The sequence below is a fragment of the Pecten maximus genome, chromosome 14 (assembly GCF_902652985.1).
Source record: "Pecten maximus chromosome 14, xPecMax1.1, whole genome shotgun sequence".
Lineage (NCBI taxonomy): Eukaryota > Metazoa > Mollusca > Bivalvia > Pectinida > Pectinidae > Pecten > Pecten maximus.
In genome coordinates this window covers 11,963,897-11,969,785 of record NC_047028.1, presented here as the reverse complement: position 1 = coordinate 11,969,785, position 5,889 = coordinate 11,963,897, and positions in this window count along the sequence as shown.

Here is a 5,889-nt window from a genome sequence, read left to right as displayed (position 1 = left end):
TGGTCCGTATATCTGACTTTCTGACATCACAGGGACATGTCACGTGGTCGGTATACCTGACTTACTGACGTCACAGGGACATGTCATGTGGTCCGTATACCTGACTTTCTGAAATCACAGGGGCATGTCACGTGGTCCGTATACCTGACTTACTGACGTCACAGGGGCATGTTCTGTGGTCCACATACCTGACTTTCTGACATCACAGGGACATGTCATGTGGTCCATATACCTGACTTAATGACATCACAGGGGCATGTCACGTGGTCCGTATACCTGACTTACTGACGTCACAGGGACATGTTCTGTGGTCCGTATACCTGACTTTCTAACATCACAGGGGCATGTTCTGTGGTCCACATACCTGACTTTCTGACATCACAGGGACATGTTCTGTGGTCCACATACCTGACTTTCTGACATCACAGGGGCATGTTATTTATATATATATACTAACTCTTCAGACTTATTGAAATGACAGAGACATGCCCTGTGGTCCACATACCGTTCTGACTTAGTTACTTACCGGTAACTGATATACAGTATCGCATATTGTTCGTTTTAGAAAAATATGAAACAAAACTTGGAATACAATGCATTAACTGGTGGATGTTGGATGTAAAAGTCAAATGGCTGCTACTGTGACATTTAAACTACAGAACAGTGATATAAAGTAGGGCTTATGTGGAACAAAATACAATTCAAACTAGTAATATGTCGATCGTCTAAAATGAAGGGGGCTGCATCTAATCTTCAAAATAGCGATATAAAGCACAAGTTGGACTAGAAATATAATGCATTATGTCGGACTTCTTGGAACATAAAATACTTTCTTCAAAATAGCGATTACAATTAATCAACCATCACCGATGAAGTAGAAATTATAGATGATTCCGTATCGACCATGTTTTTCTTTTAGTAAGTCTCATAATTAGGTATGGACATATAAGATTAACAATAAGGAATCATGTGATAATGACTAGTTTGAAACTCACAGTACTAGTGTTTACACATCGCAGTTGCTTTGTTCAATTTCCAAGATGGCTATGTTGGATTGTAACGGTTGACCTTTGTTATTCTACGCTATGGACCGTTCTCTTATTTCTATTAAGGTTTCTCTTTGTCCTTAGATGTGCATTTTTGAGATTTATTAAAACACAATGGTCATTGTTCGATTTTGGCGGTAAATGTTTGCTGGTCTAAACTAAGTCCCAGGTGGATCTGTAGGTTCCGCTATGTGAATGTATAATTTATAGAGGTTGATAATGAAAGCAAACGCAATAACTGCGGAGGGAAGAAATAATGAAATACTCTGAATGGGTGGTCGGGAGTCGGATGGCAAAGTGGTAACAGACTTGCCTTTCACCTAGGCGGCCGGGGTTCGACTCCCCGATCTGACGTGAAAAGGTATGGGGTCACCTGCCTACCCACGTGTGTTTACCCCGGGTACCCCGGTTTCCTCCCACAGTAAGACCCCTCGCGCGCCTCCATCCAGGTCAACAAGCGTGATTAATGTAAGTTATATAACTTGTTTCGCAATTGTTGTAAAATAAATATTTAAAGTTTACATCTTCAAAAAAGAAATACTCTGAAACATCGCAATAGCAGACAGTGTCATGTAGGCGATAAAAACCAGTAACTGACAAAGTAACGTTGGGTTTCATGCGAGCGCCCCCTACCCCAGCGCCCTCTAAGCGGGCATCCTACCACTAGGCTAGAATAAACCTCTACTTGCTGAACAATAAAAGTGACATATACTCTCCACTTTTACAAAACAGATCTCTGTTGGAATCTGTCAATCTCGAAGGACTATGGTATCTGCGCCTTGGTCTGTGTTGTTACATTGTCTTGTGTGGCTGTATACCCCAGTCATTGAGCGTTAGGATCTGCCGGAGCTGCTGCAGGTGAACACATCGGTGTGGATAGAAGTGGGTGATGACTGTATTCTTTGCGGCTTCCTCACCCAACGTCCTTGTTTGCGATACTCAGGAGTCTTCTTGGACGATGCAAATGGAATGCGTTCAAATCACGTTCTTGATGAGTACTGTACAAGGTCCATGCTTCGCTGCCGTAGAAAGGGGTACACATTACACAAGCTTTGCACACATTCATCTTGGTGTTGGTGGTCAGTCAAGTCATGGCTGTAACTGCCTTGCAGATCTGCATATTTGGTGGGTGGGACTTTCGTTGGTCGCCGATGGTAATGTTTGGCGTGTTGCCGACATATGCGATGGGAAGCTGTGGGCCTTCCTCGGTCAATCGGAACCCCTCGTCATTTTCTCCGAAACTAGACTCGGACCAAAGAAGTAACCATTTTGGACTACTTTCGATCACATGACACAAAAAATGGCGGCGCCCATGTTTCATTAAACGGCGAGATTCAGCGATCATCACAAATCGACATGATGTGAAAACGGTAGTTAATCGGATGTCAAAGGTTTTCCACATAACGATTGTAGTATTTCGTTATATTTCGATCATTAGGAAGTCGCTGATTTACCTCCAAGTAAATATTTTTCTAAAATTCTCAAATGGTAATGTTATGTTTTGTCAACGTTGGTTCGAGTGTCAAGTAGGGTATTTCTGTTACTCAATACATGTAAGTTCCCTAATTTTCTTAAATGGTTTCGACAGATCTCACCCTTGATTCTTCTATCTTTTAAGATGTACATATATATATTTGTCATGACAGATCTGATAAAATATATGTACATCAATATATATACAATGTACATGTATGTATGCCAAATTTGGTGTAATAGTAAGATATCTATAAATATATCATTCCTGCCATCTCATTATGACAGCCACATTTTAATCAATTGAAAAATTTCCAGAACATCATGAGCACCTTCAAATATGATATCTTTGTAGATATATTTATATAATATGTAAAAACACTGAAATTTAAGACTCATAATGTGGAGGAATAAACCTATACCTGAATGTTATGATATTTTAAGTATTCTTTATTGATAAACAGATGTACACTGTACATCCAAATTAGCACTAGCATATAAAGTACTTCTACAATATCTGAATTACATGTATGCAGGAATATTTATATTATAAATGCATATAAATTATAATATGAAATCTAGACAAAATTAAAATACAAAAAAACTTGTAAACACGACCGAGATAAGTTTTCATGAAAGATGTGTTTACCTTTCTCTAACTTGAAAATCATAAAAAAAGAAGTGACAGCATTTATAGTCCGATTCATATTATACTAGACCCAGAATATCTGAACTGATCTCCCACATCTGGATTATGCAATCATACATTGTATACTAGGCAAGGATCACACCACTTTGATAAAGTCTATATTGTTTCAATATTATTAACAAATTTGCCATTATACACAACCATGTGTCATCCACAAAGGCAAATAGACCAGGATATTTTTTAGGAGTGTGGTTATTTTGTAGTATATTTTTCTAATAAGCAAATAAAATTCATATTGGAACATTATTTCAAATAATACAAAACCCTTTTAAGAATGATGAAATAAAATATCAGACATAAAATGGAAAGTTAACCCTGAAGCATATCAATTTGGTATGCTTCTATTTTTTTCATTATGATAGAGTATACAGTTTACTAATGGTAAATCATTATCCAGTTCTCCAAATTTTCTTCTGTCTTCAGCAATGTGTTTTTTTCTAATCGTCTTGTGTTCCTATTTGTTCAAAGTGAAGGGATTTGATTTTGTGCCGTCATAGTTTCCGGAAAATTCTGGTGCTACGGTTTATTTTGTTAGAATCAACATTCTAGGTTTAGAAGAAAAACAAGAACACGACAGGTGCTTACTAAGAAATCTGTCCCTGGAGATCTCTATAGGTTGTATTCCCTTTCTGTTTTAATTATCTTGAGCTGGGCTTGTTTCTCAGCTGCTTCCTTTTCTACTATGGCCTCCTTCTCTGCGAACTTGAGTCGGACTTTAGCGGCTTCTGCGTTAGCCTTAGTGTCAATAGTGAGGAGGTATGCTGCGCTGGTGTCATCCTGTTTCTCCCAAAACTGAAAAATATGGTTTAATCCTGTTTCTCCCAAAACTGAAAATCCAGGTAAAACTTTTTTGGGAGAAACAGGATTTGTTTACACAGGGGTCTAATTATTAAGTTAACACAGAAGGTCATTATCTCTCTCATTCAGTTATTGCAAAATCCAGGTAAATACAGGTAGATAGGTGATAGAACCATAAAAATTTCAATTTAATGTTATACTTTGAGATGTGAAATTATATAATTAAACATTGACATAATCATATATACAGGTTTTCAAAATACATTCTACACTTTGAAAAGTTAAAAATAATGGATATGTAATTTTTACTGATGATATAATACTTGTACAATGGATAACTAATATGCACTATTATCTGCAAAATACAATAATAAGCGCCACTTATACATTCATACATACATTACAAATTAGCACTATTTATATCATAAATAAACCAATAGTTTACTTTCTCTGTATAATATTTGTAATGTATTACAAATGATGAATTTATATTTAAGATGATACATTGTTAACAGAACTATACGTAACTACATATATGTAGTATGTTTTATTTCACTCCATATGTAATAAATATGTTGCTCGGTCGCTATAGTTGATGTAGTCGATGTCGCCGTTGCGTAGAAGGGTTTTCAGTTTGGTCAGACGGTTGTTAGTTGTCGGTATCTGCGTCTCTTGGCAGTCCTCCTGCAGCAAACTGAAGTCGGGTGATGTCGTTTGTAGCCTGGATTTCTTTGAGTACACGGATGAAGATGTAAATGTTTGGGTGTGCGTGTGGGATCCTCTTGGTTGCTGGTAGTGGCAAAAGCTAACATGCGTTGGTTGTCTGTGTTGTCATCAAAGAGGAGGAATTGGTCACCGTTATTGGTTCGAGTCCATTCATCTTCCAAAATTATGTCTGCCAAGGATGTCGGTAGCTTTGGTAGTAGTTTGCTTCTGGAGTGGTAAAGGGATGTCTTACAGGTTGCGTAGGTGGGAATCTGCTCAAGTAGTGGTCTGTCAGCTGCCCAGTCCTGTGTCTGTAGTTTGGATACTTCTTCGTCGTAGATGTCAGGTATGGGTTTGAATTCCTTCCTACACCTCTTCTTGATGCTGTTCATTATCTTCTGAACTTCCCCCTGGAAATGGTTTGGTGGGTGGTTGTGTTAATGACCGAATTGTACAGGAATATCGTTGGTAGTGTTGATGGTTGAAGGGCAGTCTTTAGACTCTCGATCGATTTCCTTTACAGGTAGAGTTTCTGTCTGTTTCTCATATTTGGGTTGAACATTTTGTGTTTTAAGTGACATTTGTTGCTATATAACCAGGTCTTTCCTCACCTTAAGAGTACATATACCTGGTGCACCTAATGAGTGACCAGGGAGTAATGAGTGTCCAGGGAGATATTTTTCACGCCCAGGAATTCGTTAATGAAGATTTTTTGATATTTTTTTCTGTAACGTACATATTATCCCATTATCTACCACCTTGCAAAATCTCACTTCGATCGGACCAGTGCATATTATGAAAATGCACCGATGAAGTTGCAGTGCAGCGTGCACTCGGAGTGTCCCGGGCGTATTTTTCACGCCCAGGAAGTCGTCGATTTATATTTTTTTTATTAATTTTTCTGAAACATACAGATTAAACCTTTATCTAACATCGTGCAAAATTTAACTTCGATCGAACGAGTGCATAATACTAAATTTTACCATTAAATCCTACGAAATTACGATCAAGTTCCCCTGTATTTCCGGCTGGGGTCGGCACGTGAGTGTCCGGGGCGTATTTTACACGGGATCTAGATAAACCCTACCCTACCGCATTGTTCCGACAATAAACGATCTGTACCTCTAAAAACGGCCCTTTTCAAAGCCGACCCCTTTT